This window comes from Lactuca virosa, chromosome 1 (assembly GCF_052849685.1).
Source record: "Lactuca virosa cultivar CGN04683 chromosome 1, Lactuca_virosa_CGN04683_v6, whole genome shotgun sequence".
Taxonomy (NCBI): Eukaryota; Viridiplantae; Streptophyta; class Magnoliopsida; order Asterales; family Asteraceae; genus Lactuca; species Lactuca virosa.
The window spans coordinates 207,241,043-207,257,949 of NC_136426.1; positions in this window are offsets into that span (position 1 = coordinate 207,241,043).

Genomic DNA, 16,907 nt, shown 5'->3' on the forward strand with positions numbered 1-16,907 from the left:
CCATTTCGCCACCTGTCCGAGACACGTGTCTCCTTCCCTCTGCTCCGGATCCAAGGTTGCGGTCTATATAAGGCATGCGAGCCTTATCGGATGAAAGCCATTTTTCACCCCAAAATTTACCCTTTTTCACATTTTAACCCTGTAAACTTTCTCACAACCCCCAAAGGCCCCGATATCGCGTCTAACGTCCGAAGCAAGCCCCGGAGTCCAGGAATTCTTGAGAATTCATCCTCTCTCCTGTCGAAACTCTGCCCGGTTTGAGCCGGTTTCTCGTTAAATAGACTCTTTACGGGAAACGAAACGCTGCCCGAATCACCGCTTATCAAAGTGAGTTCATACCCCTATAATTTACCTTTTCAATGGTTTTTAAATGCTTTTAAGGGGGGAAATACAAGTTTAACAAAATATTAAATTGTGGTAATATCTGTATGTAATATTAATCACACAAAGAGTTTCCGTATGCTTTTAAGAATTACCGAATACTGCCAAAATAACTTAAAGTCATGTTAAATCTTTAAAGTCATGTAAACTCTGTTAAATTCTTTGAAAAAAAAATTTTATAAACTATTTCAAAGTATAAATGCCAAAATCATGATTATATATGTATAAATATATAAATAAGACTTGAAGGGCTTAGGACTAATGAATTATCTTATATTCTTTTCCTTATTTGGATGTGGAATTAAGGTTGTGTTATTTGTCCGAAGGTCGTTTCCTTATTAATTATATATATATATATATATATATATATATATATATATATATATATATATATATATATATATATATATATATATATATATATATATATATTATCCATATATGAGTCTAAAAGGTTACTCCTTTTAGTATCATTACCTTTGTATCAGGCTGAGCAAAGGTGATATTCCATTAGAATTCATGCTAATCAGATAGAACATATAAATTATAATAGGTATAGTTTATGATTCAAAACTAAATATACAAGTATGATTCACGACTATATACTTTCCAAGGAAATTACCAAAATACATTCAAATATAACAAGATATATATAACACCTTTAATATACGAACAACATATTAAAGAAGTAAAGATACATCATACCAGGTTTGCATTAGCCATGGTATTATACAGAGTACCAGAGTTAGCAAACATGGGGTAATGCCGGGTTTGCATTAGCAATGGTACTATACAGAGTACCAGAGTTAGCAAACACGAGGTAATAATACACAATTCCGGGTTTGCATTAGCAATGGTACTATACAGAGTACCAGAGTTAGCAAACACGAGGTAATAAAACAAAATTTCGGGTTTGCATTAGCAATGGTACTATACAGAGTACCAGAGTTAGCAAACACGAGGTAATAATACATAATTCCGGGTTTGCATTAGCAATGGTACTATACAGAGTACCAGAGTTAGCAAACACGACGTAATAATTCATGATTCAAGTATACTAGAATACAGTGTTTTACAAGAAACTAGGGTTTTGATTCAAGAATATACTGTCAATCATTATTTCAGAATGATTGGGTTTTCAAAACTAATATACATGTAACGTTTAATATGCTTTTTATAAGACTCTATATTCAGGTTGTTTTATTCATTTTAGACAACATAGGAAAGTCCTGACCTTATAACCAGAATCTCCAGCCAGGGATCGAAACAAGTGTGTGTAGATCTATATCGGGATTGACAACCCCGCACTCAGGCTGCTGGCTACAGTCCGGCGTACACGCCGATGAGTGACAATTGTTATCACCAGTTGAAACGCCCACAAAGCGTTTGTTTCAGGCCATCCGTCATAGTATGGTTATAATAACTACTCATTAAGAAGATATTAACAATACGTTGGTGTATAAACAAATAAACGAAAGTACACCTTCAAAGTACCAGTTTATTGAATACAAATTACAATGGTTTAATACAGTTTTCATTAACACCTGGTGGAGCCAGGCACACTCTCGTTTTCAAGTTTTCATAAAGGAATACAAATACAAAACAGTAATACAAAGAGAACGGTTTATGGATTAAACCACTTATCCGATGGAACTTAGTCACTCAATCTCTGTAAACTAGTATAACATAAAAGACCTTTAGTGGTTAATTCTATAATTCCTTAGTTATTACATCAAAGTTATACATAAGTAATATCTGATTGACAATGAAATGTGTGACTTCGGCCTTACTTCATGTTCCTTGTTTGGTTGTGGGCTTAGGGCAGATGCACCCAATTGACTGTCCATTCGATATTGTGTTATGTATAATCAGTATAAACTAAGTAATTACAGAGGGAAACTATTGAGGTTATCAATCTAGCACCTCAGGAAATATAGGATTTCCTGGAGAAACCAGTGAACTTATTCAAAGAACTTAGGGTATACCTAACAAAACTAAAATACTTATGAACTCACCAGCTTAAATGTTGATCTACTCTTTCCAAATAACTAATATTCTCAGGAATCCAGTAGACAGGTACACTCCAGAAGCGTTTGAGAAGACTACCTAGTACCGTACTGTGGCTCTTGTCTTCTACTGTACCTACTTTAGTGTTTGAATATGTAATGTTTAAACACTTATGTAAAACTTTTACTTATTAATCCAATGGTTGTTTGTACTTTGATTACTATGTTACATGTGTTGTGATACTTACCTTAAGTCCTCCGCCCACGAACGTTTTCGCCGTTCTGGTTTGGGGGTGCGACAGATTGGTATCAGAGCAGTGTTTATAGTGAACTCAGTATATCAATCATAAAAGATATAGAACTATAAACCCATTGGGATAAAAGCACTCTGACCAAGAGTTGTACTTTAAAAATATATCAATATTTTATAAAAGTATAAGTACATGTAGAGTATATATACCAGAATGAATATCACAAGAAGAACGAAACTAAAGTATTTGGATGTTGGACATTACAGTTAAACCTAGACAGTGACGTAATCATATATGGGATCAATATAACCTGATCAACTATATTCATTCGAGATATGACCAACATGTGTTTGGGGAGTGATTGTATTGTTGCAACAGGTCTAAAACTTACCTAAGCACCAGAAGAATTCTAGAACCAAACATAAGGATTAAAATACTATGGGAGTATTTTAGAATGCTATAACAAGAAAACTGAAAACTTGTTAAGTTCTTGTATCTAGAAGTCCAAGAATCAAACACATAACTAAAATAACATGGATGTATGTTACATACCTTTGGGGAAATGTTAAAAAGATCTTTTCTGATAAGTCTATAATTACTAAGTGAATACGTTTGGGTTATATATAGCCGAGATTTTATAGACTTAGAATATGTGATTTTCACTCTACATCCTTTTCCTTGTTTGGATGTGGTTTTAGAGTAGGATTACTTATTCAAAGGTCTATTTGATTTGGATTATATATAATCGGTACACACCATGTGATTATAGGAGGACCAGGAAGGATCACCTTCGTAAAAATTTAAATTTTCTCATAGATTCTTTAGACATTCCCATTCTCGTATAATCCCGTTAGATAAACATAGTTACTCCAGCAATCAATAGAAGAGTCAAGGAGGATCCAACATAATTTCATTAGGAGAATTCCAAGAAAGAAATAAATGAGAAGTAAACAAACTATAGAAATCATTTAGTTCCCTTACCCTATTAAGGACACCAATGAGAGATTCGCATGAACTTCCGAGATTCAAAATCTTCATTACGAAGTAATGGGGATCAGTGTCAGAATCGGAAGAAAGACAACCCGGTAATTCAATATACCTACAGAGGAGAAGGACACCCTATAGATACCAGGAGAGAACAAATCATTACCACCCAGAATAGAACAGAGAACAATGGAAAACCACGCATGATTCATGTGAAGTGTTTGAACACGTTTTCATCTAAGTAATAACTAGTAAATCGGTTCAACCTAGTGAGTTAGTGATTTCATTACTCACATTAGGTTTGGAGCTTATCCTCTTTTCCTGTCACGGCTAATAACAATAAATCAGATCACAGAATCTTAATTGATAGTGATTATTTCCCAAATTCATAAGTCTATTTTATGTAGACACTGTTATGAATTGTTTTCGAATATTTACGAAAATTGGGAAACGATATCCACCAAACGAAGGTAACATAGTTCGGATGATACTCGGTTCCTAACCACTCTAGAAACTTAATTATGTTCCATACCAGGACTGCATCATAGGGATGCAGGTCGAATCATTAAGAACAATATAACAAAACGAAAGATTAATACATAGATACAAATGGTTAGAATACATCTAGAGACACGATAGTCGCTCACGAGCTCATTTCTTATCATGTAACATAATCATGCCTCCAAAGAAATGTAACCAACCCACCAGCGAAACACCAATCCTTCAGATAGATGCGGCTACGTTTCAAGCTGCGGTCACAGCAGCTGTAGCAGCTTTCATGGCACACCTTAATGCTAACAATGCAAATGTTAGTAGTAATGCTATCGGTAACCCCGATCGTGGTGATGGCCAAGTACAGACATAAGCACCTACTTGTAAGAACACCTCGAACCTTAAGCTTAATATCCTTAAACGAAAGTTCGAGAACACGAAAGGGAGTTGTTCAACTCAATAACCTAACAGGAGGAAACGAACTGGGGCAGTCAATACCCCCATCAGCCCTGTTATTCTAGTACCTACCAAGCCGTACTTAGGAAACCTCCCACACTGCAGCAAGTGCAACTACCATCATCATGGAGTCTGCCGAGAGCTGCATTGCAATAGATGCAACATGAAGGGGCATACCGCCCGTATCTGTAGAACTCCGGTTGAGTTCATCACTTCAACAACCAATGTTGGAACCATTCCCATATGTCACCGTTGCGGTGAAATAGGACATTACAAGAGGGATTGACCAACAGAGAAGAACGATGGGGGAGCAGGAGGATTTTGATCCCAATACATGGGAAAGCATCAAAGAACCCTGCTATATTTTGGTACGCTTCCAAACCCTGATAACTATCTATTATTATGATTACTCTTCCGTTCAAATTAAATCATAACACTTATATAAAATTTGAAACCCTAACAGGTAAGTTATCGTGACTTAATGTACACATAAGGGTCATTTATAATTAAGATTTGTAGACTTAGAGTGAGTAATCCCGCCTCATTTTCTGTTCCTTGTTTGGTTGTGGATTTAGGGCAGGGTTGCTCAGTCAAAAGTCTTACCAATCTTAATTATACATGACTTGTATACACCAAGCGATTATAGAGAGACCTAGTAAGGATCGTTTCATGAAAGTTCATAATTTCAAATTATCAGGACCCTCGTATTGGTAGTACCCGCCAAGTTCGAATCAAAAGGGGTTCGTAGTGATAATAACAGAATAAAACCAGAAGCACGGAAAACTTAGGTAGAAAGGATATCACCCTAGTAATCATTCGTCCCAAAACGACTTAATATCTATTTCGTCGAGAAAATTCTAACATCCTCATTCGACATGATTTGGCCTGGTCCTTACCATGTGAAAATTCTTATGTTGTATAAGAGAACTTTTTCCTTAATCAGCCGTAAGATGAAATTCCTCCAATCATTAACGTAAAACCCTTAGGTTGTCTCACATTTCAAAACTTCAGAAGTACCCATGCGAAGAGTACCACGCCATTCTAGCCTACTCAGTAGACAGTAAACTTCAAACGAAAAGCACCGAAGTAGTCTTGGAAGTCAGTAACTACCAAAGTACCTCAATAGATCTCATAGGAAAATCATCGAACCATAGGTCAAGTTCAAGAATAGAGACTAAGAACTCATTGAGTTAATGTATCACTGCTAAGTGTATACAGGAGGGTGGTATATAAGATAGACTTAACAAGATTAAGGATGTGTGCTTCCGCCCTATCTCCTGTTCCTTGTTTGGTTGTGGACCTGGGGCAGAGTCACCCATCTGAACGTTTTGTGAAATCTAAATTATATACGACTTGTATACACGAGGTGATGATGGATGAGCCAAGTATGAGTCTGATCATGAACTTCAGAACAAAAGCCAACATCATGTATTCTACCAGGTAGAATTCAACATGAGACCACGACAGTGGGTCGAGCTACTAAATGACTACGAATTTCAAATTCGTTATCATCTCGACAAAGCCAATATAGTAGCTGACAGCCTAAGTCAGAAAGAGTACCCAGGTCATAGCGCCACTCACGGACTATGATAACCCTTCCAAATCTCTCCACACAAAGTAAGGAGGCTCAACAGGAAGCCTTAAAACATGAAAATGTGGCAAGTAGAGAAAATAACTAGAACGTGTGAGTGCACGGTATGCCAATATCTGTTATCTCCACTGAGATAATAGAATTATCTCCCAGTTCAGGCCGTCACTCAAAAATCTCTAGGAACCAGGGTAGTCATGATTCTATGGGATCGACTATGGTAAAGAAAGGGATACCCATTTACCAATTAGTCGAGACCATTATCACACTAACGTTCAAGTTGCTCCATTCAAAACCTTTTGTGGTCACAAGTACAAATTCTATTTGCACTGGACTAAAGTAGGTAATACGCAACTAGCTAGAGATCCAATTTCCACACAGCACCCTCGCTGATCTGGAATTCATCCGAGAAACTACCAAAAACAAAATACGAATCGGGAAACGCCATAAAGCTTCCAGAGTTAACCAGAGAAGCTACGGCTTCGATAAAATAAAACCCTTGGAATTCCAGGATTGATGACCTTGTCATATGAAGGTCTCACTTAGGAAGGACAAGATGCGCTTGAGAAAGCATGAAATATAAAACTCAAAGTACATAGGACCATTTGAGGTTCTTACCAGAATCGGTCTTGCACTTTTAAAACTTAACCTACCACCACAAAAACTTAATAACATTCATCCCGTCTTTCACATATCTAATCTAAAGAGGTGTCTATTCGATAAAACACTTGTTAGTTCATCCAATGAAATCAAGTTAAATAAAAGTCTACACTCTGTAGTAGAACCAATGAAAATCATGGATATGGAAATGTAAAGTACCAAGCAAAGTCTTATCCCATTAGTGAAGGTTAGTTGGATTACAAACCAGGGACCTAAATTCACTTGGGAAAGGAAGATTAGACCTAGTCCATGAGTATCACTTTAGACTTAATTTCGGGACGAAATTCCCTCTAACGGGGGGATAATGTGACACCAGTCAAATTTTTGTTAAAAATAAATTGATCAATAATCATAATTGGGATGAACCAAGTGGTAGAGTTTGTAACAAGGTTTCCAAAAACATAAAGAACACTGAAATCCGTGTTATAACGAATAAGTTATGACCAATCGAAAATCCACGATAAAGCCGGCAAAACATTGTTCAGTGTAGAAAGTGAATTTTCTATAAAAGGCTTTTTAGCCTTAATAATCGAAAATGAACTTGCAGAATATGTTAAACCGAGAATGTTCATGAAAAGAACGTCAAAATCTGACTTCGTATGAGGAAGTTATGATTTTTCGAAGTATCGGTTTAGCAGTAGACAGCTAAAAATTCGAAATATAAATCGATCGATATTTAGCCGATGCAACTTAAACGAGAATCGAAGGTATCATCAAAAGTATCACAACAGTAAAAGGACAGATGAAAATGGACGTCCGATGAAGAAGTTATGAATTTTTTACAGATTCTCGTCCCGGTCTGTTTAAAATAATAATATTAAAAATAAATTCAAAATTAGCCGACGAAGTCTAAACAAAAGTCGTAGAGTATGATTTTACCTACGTGTGCATATAAAGAACGCCAAAAATGGAGCTCGTATCCGAGAGTTGTGATTTTTGCAAGTTTTGGCACAAAAAATAAAGAAAAATAGGAAAAACCGGGCAATTCCGCATGCCACGTCACCCTCGCACGTGGCAGCTGCTGAGTGGACCAAAGCCATGCGTGGAACCTCCTGATTCGACCAACTCCGCGGTCCAATCCTACTCCGAAAGCCTCGCATGAGACACACCGGACCTCACCCTCGCATGCTCCTCGGATGACCCCCTCGCATCGTGGCATCCTCCCATTGGACCGAAGGTTGGTCCAATCCGAAGCTGCCAGATCCGAACCGACTGTCCGAACCGAAGCCTCGCGAAGGCATCTGTCCGAGCCGAACCTCCATTTCGCCACCTGTCCGAGACACGTGTCTCCTTCCCCCTGCTCCGGATCCGAGGCTGCGGCCTATATAAGGCATGCGAGCCTTCTCGGATGAAAGCCATTTTTCACCACAAAATTTACCCTTTTTCACATTTTAACCTCGTAAGCTTTCTCACGACCCCCGAAGGCCACGGTATCGCGTCTAAAGCCCGAAGCAAGCCCCGGAGCCCCGAAATTCTTGAGAATTCATCCTCTCTCCTGTCGAAACTCTGCCCGTTTTCAGCCGGTTTCTCGTTAAATAAACTCTTTACGGGAAACGAAACGCTGCCCGAATTACCGCTTATCAAAGTGAGTTCATACCCCTATAATTTACCTTTTCAATGGGTTTTAAATGCTTTTACGGGGGGAAATACAAGTTTAACACAATATTAAATTGTGTTAATATCTGTATGTAGTATTAATCACACAAAGAGTTTCTGTATGCTTTTAAGAATTACCGAATACTTCCAAAATAACTTAAAGCCATGTTAAATCTTTAAAGTAATGTAAACTCTGTTAAATTCTTTGAAAAAATGTTTTATAAACTATTTCAAAGTATAAATGCCAAAATCATCATTATATATGTATAAATATATAAATAAGACTTGAAGGGCTTAGGACTAATGAATTATCTTATATTCTTTTCCTTATTTGGATGTGGAATTAAGGTTGTGTTATTTGTCCGAAGGTCGTTTCCTTCTTATATATATATATATATATATATATATATATATATATATATATATATATATATATATATATATATATATATATTATACATATATGAGTCTAAAAGGTTACTCCTTTTAGTATCATTACCTTTGTATCAGGCTTAGCAAAGGTGATATTCCATGAGAATTCATGCTAATCAGATAGAACATATAACTTATAATAGGTATAATTTATGATTCGAAACTAAATATACAAGTATGATTCACGACTGTATACTTTCCAAGGAAAATACCAAAATACATTCAAATATAACAAGATATGTATAACACCTTTAATATACGAACAACATATTAAAGAAGTAAAGATACATCATACCGGGTTTGCATTAGCAATGATACTATACAGAGTACCAGAGTTAGCAAACATGGGGTAATGTCGGGTTTGCATTAGCAATGGTACTATACAGAGTACCAGAGTTAGCAAACACGAGGTAATAATACACAATTTCGGGTTTGCATTAGCAATGGTACTATACAGAGTACCAGAGTTAGCAAACACGAGGTAATAAAACACAATTCCGGGTTTGCATTAGCAATGGTACTATACAGAGTACCAGAGTTAGCCAACACGAGGTAATAATACATAATTCCGGGTTTGCATTAGCAATGGTACTATACAGAGTGCCAGAGTTAGAAAACACGACGTAATAATTCATGATTCAAGTATACTAGAATACACTGTTTTACAAGAAACTAGGGTTTTGATCGAAACAAGTGTGTGTAGATCTATATCGGGATTGACAACCCCGCACTTAGGCTGCTAGCTACAGTCCGACATACACGTTGATGAGTGACAATTGTTATCACCAGTTTAAACGCCCACAAAGCATTTGTTTCAGGCCATCCGTCATAGTATGGTTATAATAACTACTCATTAAGAAGATATTAACAATACGTTAGTGTATAAACAAATAAACGAAAGTACACCTTCAAAGTACCAGTTTATAGAATACAAAATACAATGGTTTAATACAGTTTTCATTAACACCTGGTCGAGCCAGGCACACTCTCATTTTCAAGTTTTCATAAAGGAATACAAATACAAAGAGAACGGTTTATGGATTAAACCACTTATCCGATGGAACTTAGTCACTCAATCTCTGTAAATTAGTATAACATAAAAGACCTTTAGTGGTTAATTCTATAATTCCTTAGTTATTACATCATAGTTATACATAAGTAATATCTGATTGACAGTGAAATGTGTGACTTCCGCCTTACTTCATGTTCCTTGTTTGGTGGTGGGCTTAGGGCAGATGCACCCAACTGACTGTCCATTCGATATTGTGTTATGTATAATCAGTATAAACTAAGTAATTACAGAGGGAAACTATTGAGGTAATCAATCTAGCACCTCAGGAAATATAGGATTTCCTGGAGAAACCAGTGAACTTATCCAAAGAACTTAGGGTATACTTAACATAACTAAAATACTTATGAACTCACCAGCTTAAATGCTGATCTACTCTTTCCAAATAACTTGTATTCTCGGGAATCCATTAGACAGGTACACTCCAGAAGCTTTTGAGAAGACTACCTAGTATCGTACTGCGACTCTTGTCTTTTACTGTACCTACTTTATTGTTTGAATATGTAATGTTTAAACACTTATGTAAAACTTATACTTATTAATGCAATGGTTGTTTGTACTTTGATTACTACGTTACATGTGTTGTGATCCTTACCTTAAGTCCTCCGACCCCGAACGTTTCCGCCGTTCTGGTTTGGGGGTGCGACAGCCAGCATCTGCGAGGATGAGCACAGCCAGCATCTGCGACTAGTATTGGAGACTTTAAGAACTGAGAAGCTTTATGCTAAACTCTCTAAGTGCGAATTCTGGCTCAGAGAAGTGGGATTTCTTGGCCATGTGGTTAGCGAGAAAGGGATACATGTGGATCCCTCAAAAAACAAGGCGATCGAAAACTGGCCAGCACCTACAACACCGACGGAAATCCGACAATTCTTAGGGCTTGATGGATACTACCGAAGATTCATACAAAACTTCTCCAATGTCGCTAAGCCACTCATCACCTTGACTCAAAAAGTTGTGATGTTTAAATGGGAAGATAAACAAGAAGCTGCCTTCCAAACGTTAAAACAAGCCCTGTGCAGCGCACCGATCTTGTATCTGCCAGAAGGAATCGAAGACTTTGTAGTCTACTGCGACGCATCAAACCAGGGGCTTGGGTGTGTGTTAATGCAGCGAGGAAAGATCATTACCTACGCGTCGAGGCATATGAAAACGCACGAGGTCAACTACGCCACGCATGACCTCGAATTGGGAGCAGTAGTGTTCGCCCTAAAGATCTGGAGGCACTACCTTTACGGAAAGAAGTGTACTGTCGTTACCGATCACAAGAGCCTTCAGCACATTCTCAATCAAAAGGAGCTCAACATGAGGCAAAGACGATGGGTAGAACTACTGAATGATTATGAGTGTGAGATTCGTTATCACCCAGGTAAGGAAAACGAAGTAGCAGATGCCTTAAGTCGAAAAGAATACTCGGGGCGCCGAGTAAAGTCATTAATGATGACAATCCATTCACACCTGTCCACATAAATCAAAGAGGCTCATCTGGAGTCCTTGAAACCGGAAAATGTGACGGGTGAGGCATTAAGAGGAATGGATAAAAACCTATAAGTCAAAGACGACGGAGTTCGTTACCTCATGAACCGAATCTGGACACCGAAGTTCAGTGGTTTCCGAGACGTCATCATGAACGAAGCACACAAGACTAGATACTCCATCCATCCAGGTTCAGATAAGATATATCTGCATCTCAAGAAGTTGTACTGGTGGCCAAACATGAAAGACGAAATTGCTACCTATGTGGGCAAGTGTTTGACTTGCGCCAAGGTCAAGGTAGAATATCATAAACCCTCAGGACTACTACAACAGCCTGATATACCTGAGTGGAAGTGGGAACGGATAACCATGGACTTCATAACTAAGTTACCCAAGACAACGGGTGGACTGGATACCATTTGGGTAATCGTCGACAGAATGACCAAGTCAGCACACTTTCTACCCATGAAAGAGACCGACAAGATGGAAAAGTTGACCAAGCTGTACATCAAGGAAATCGTGAGATTGCATGGGGTGTCAAAGTCCATTATCTTAGACAGGGATAGTCAATTTACCTCGCGATTCTGGCAGTCACTTCAGAAATCCTTGGGAACTAGGTTGGACATGAGTACAGCCTATCACCCACAAACCGACGGGCAAAGTGAGAGGACCATTCAGACGCTAGAAGACATGCTTAGGGCGTGAGTGATAGACTTTGGTAAAGCTTAGGATAGCCATTTACCACTTTTCGAATTCTCGTACAATAACAGTTATCACACTAGCACCAAGGTTGCACCATTTGAAGCCCTCTATGGCCGCAAGTGCAGGTCACCACCGTGCAGGGCTGAAGTGGGCGACATGCAACTAGCTAAGGGACAAGTCCCTAATAGCACCCTCACTGGTCCGGAGATAATAAGAGAAATTACAGAGAAGATTGTTCAAATCCGAGAACGATTAAAGGCTTCTAGAGACAGACAGAAAAGTTATGCAGATAACAGATGAAAGCCTTTGGAATTCCAGGTTGGAGATCGTGTGCTATTAAAAGGTCTCACCCTGGAAAGGTTTAATACGTTTCGGTAAATGAGGAAAGTTGAACCCTAGATACATTGGGCCATTCGAGATCCTCGCTAGGATTGACCCGGTAGTTTACAAGCTTCGCCTACCACAGGAACTTAATAACGTACATCCTACCTTCCACGTATCAAACGTAAAGAAGTGTCTGTCCGACGAGACTCTCGTGATACCGCTCGACGAAACTGAAGTTAACGAAAGCCTACACTTCGTGGAAGAACCAGTTGAAATCATGGATCGTGAGATTAAGAGAACAAAACAAAGTCTCATTCCTATCGTGAAGGTCCATTGGAACGCCAAACGAGGACCCGAATTCACCTGGGAACGTGAGGATCAAATGAAACAAAAGTATCCGCATCTCTTCCAAAATTCTTGAAGTCCCAGTCAAAACGCTAAATTTCGGGACGAAATTCCTTCTAATGGGGGGATGATGTGACAACCGTCAATTTTCAGGCTAGTCAAAGTCAAATAAAGTCAATAAGTCAAGCCGGTCAACTCAACTAACCCTAGTATATTAGGGTTAGAATATGTTAGCTACTGTACAACTCACTATTTTAACAAGAAGTTATCACTTGGAAAGTTCGTATGATTGAAATTCTTAAACCCTAAACGGGATAAGTGAGGTAACAAAACGATAAAACACTATTGCATACCCTTTGGAGGTGTATAAGACTCTTAAACATGGCTTAACGGGGTTTACGAACCTTGAGTTGCGAAGCTAAACACTCAAAAAGGTCACAAACAAAGTCTCTTTCAATCTCTCTTTATCAATCTTAATCTCTCCTAAATCGCTCCCAAATCCCTCCCAAATCTCTCCCAAATCTCTCTCGAAGTCTCTTCAAACTTTTTATAATCATTTGGGGCATCCCGACACTTAACTTGGTGAAAAACCGCTCAAAACGGGAAGTTTATATGAAAAATAGCCTTAAAGGACTGAAACCTCTCTATTAGAACCGAAGCCTCTTAGAGCCGAAGCTCCAAGGACCGAACCCGAAGGTCCCTTAAGGAACCGAAGCTATAGAACCGAAACTGCAGGGACCGAAACCGAAGCCTCCCTTTCGCTCCATTTCGCCTTCGGGTCAAGTCACTTCGGACCGAACCCACTTTCGGCCTATTTCGCGTTCGGGCTATTTCGGGTCATCTCGCCTTCGGTCCATGGCAGTAGGGACCGAACCTCGGTCCTATCTGAGCAACTTCGCAGGAAGGCCCATTTCACCCGGTTTCGACGACGACTCCGTTTTAAGCCCGTTTTTCATTATTTTAACGTGGGATTTTCACCCAAACTCATATTTTGACATATAAGACCCTATATATTCATAATTTAAACATATTTTAGGGAAATCTTTATTTAGGAATAAAATCTAGTGGGTATGGCTTAGAGGTGGAGTGTTGACTTTACCTTTGAGTCATGACATAAGCAACCCTCTACACCGACTCCAACACCATACTCAGTCACTATTCACCCATACCAAGTCAACTATTTGTCCTTTCACCCTCTTTCTCCAGCTTATAAACTTGATTAAAGGCTGGAAGTTATTATCTCTCCTCCCACTTTATTCACTCTTTCTCAAAGAAGAACAAACACACTTCTCTCACTTTCTCTCTCTCTCAAACTCGAGACTCCAAGGCTGTGATTGAGCTTCTCACTCACTTTTGGGTAAGTATTTCCATCCTACACTTGATTATCTTACATCCTTTAACACAAAACATGGATTCCTTACACAAATATCATCATATTTGTTCATAGAACCTTCAAATCTTCAAGCATCTCCCAAGTGTCTTGACTTGGAAACTCCTTTTCTTCATCATCCATCTACTGAAATCACTCAAGGTGAGTTCATACCCCCACATTTTCATGATTTCTTCAAGTTTTAGGGGGGAGAATACAAGTTAAAACACCAAAAACTTAACTAAACTCAAACATCAGCTTTCAACAGGAAAGCTTCGTTCCATTCATGGACTGTTTTGAACCTCTTAAGCATTTTAGTTTTTCAACACTGTATTATATGCAAATAGTTCAGGTTTATACCTTTAAAATGACTACTTGCATATTTCCATACGATTTTTCTACAATTTATGGTGATTTTTACAAAACTGCCTATCACTGTAGCTTCGAATTCGGACCAATCTGTGAATATGAACGTTTTCACACCAGTTAGAGACTTCTAAAAATCATAATAAAAATTATGAACAAACTAGACACTTTTTCTAAACTCTCAGAGTTTACGGATCTAGTTTTTAGTTGCGTATGAATTTTCTGTGATTTTTCTAAATCAGTGCAAAAATGGTAAAAACGAATTTACAGTTTACAACTTTCATAACACTTTGTAACATGTTGAGCAAAGTGTTAAACCTTGATGACTTCATATTTTGCATGTGTTTTTTGTTGTGATAAAATTATATAACAGAAAAATAGACGTTAAATTGTAAGAATCCTTATTATTACAAGTAGTACAAGACGAGGCATAATAAACATAGTTATGTTTTTGCTATAAATCTACTTACACAAAAAAGGTTACTATACATTACAAACATTTTGATAAACTATAATAGGTATAGTTTATGTTTCATATACATTACAAACAATTAGGATAAACTACAACAAGTCATAGTTTATGTTTCATTTACATCACACCACGAGGAGAGAGTACATCTCGACAAAAAGGGATTCTTAGTTCACTTTACGTAAATCTGTTAATGAATAAATTTGTGAGACAATCGCTTCACGATACTTCTAAAGTAACGAAATCAAAAGTCCTGTAATTGTAACCAGAGTCTCTTGTAGGGAGAGCGTGATAGTTGTATATAGATCTATATTGGGTCTGACAAACCCACACCTTAGCTGCATGCAACAGCTAGACCGGCAGGTCTGGGGTGACAAATGTCATAATTTACAACTTATTTGGAAAATACTAGTACATTATGGGCCTTGACATTTAAGGCCCAATAAATTTTTAAAAAGAGAAAATATTGGATTTTCTGGAACAAACATACTTTTACAAAGAAAGGATTTCAACATTTCATTCAAAAGCTTATGAACTCACCAACTTAATTGTTGACACTTTTCAAAACTACTTTTATTCTTAGGGAATCAGTAAAACAGGTAACCAGCGGCTTTTGAGGATGGAACGCTAAGGCGTCAAACATTTCATTTTTGTCAACATAATGTAATTGATTTAGAAACATGTAAAACTTATACTACGGTGTAACTTTTTCAATTATATTTATGTTGGTTGTTGGTACTTTGAGCACTATTATACTCGTTGTTGTGATACTATACATGAAGTCCTCCACCCCCGGACGTTTCCGCCATCCTTGGTTTAGGGTGTGACAAGTGGTAAAGTATCTCACAGTCGTAATCCTTAAGCAACTCTAGCCAGCGTCGTTGTCTCATGTTCAGTTCCTTCTGATTAAAGAGATACCGGAGACTCTTATGCTCAGTGAAAAGTTTGCACTTCGTGCCATAGAGATAATGCCTCCATATCTGTAGGGCGAATACTGCCGCTGCCAACTCCAGATCATGAGTAGGGTAGTTCTTTTCTTGCTCTTTTAATTGTCTCGATGTATATGATATCACCTTATCTCCTTGGGTCAGAACACAACCTAACCGAACTCCAGATGCATCACTATAGACTGCGAAGTCTTCAAATCCGTCAGGTAAAGAAATAATCGATGCTTCACACAAGTACTTCTTTAGCTTATCAAGTGCCTCTTCGTGTTTTTCACTCCATGTATATATAGCCCCTTTGTGGGTCAAAGTTGACAATGGAGCAGCTATCGAAGAAAAGCCTTGGATAAACCTTTGGTAATATCTGGCTAATCCCAAAAAGCTTCGAATCTCGGTGGGACATTTTGGTTGTTCCTTCTTCATTTCAGCTTCAATCTTTGCTGGATCAATCATTATCCCTTCCTGGTTAACCACATGACCCAAGAATTGGACTTCTCGAATCCGAAAATCAAATTTGGAGAACTTTGCATACAGCTTCTCCTTCTTCAAAACTTCTAGAACTTCCAGTAGATTCTTGCCATGCTCCTGCTCGCTCTTTGAGTAAATCAGAATGTCATCAATGAACACTATCATAGATTTATCGAGGAATGGTTTACAAACCATGTTCATCAAATTCATGAATGTTGCTGGAGCATTGGTTAGTCCATATGACCTAACCAAGAACTCATAGTGTTTGTATCTTGTTCTGAATGCAATTTTCTCAATATCCTACTCTCTCACTTCCAGCTCATGATATCCTGACCTATGATCGATCTTCGACAAATGGCTCGAACCTTGCAGCTGGTCAAATAGGTCATCAATCCTTGGCAATGGGCACTTGTTCTTCACTGTTGCCATATTCAGCTTTCTGTAGTCTATGCACATCCTAATGCTTCCATCTTTCTTCTTTATGAATAACACCGGAGCTCCCCAGGGTAATGAACTAGGTCTAATGAAA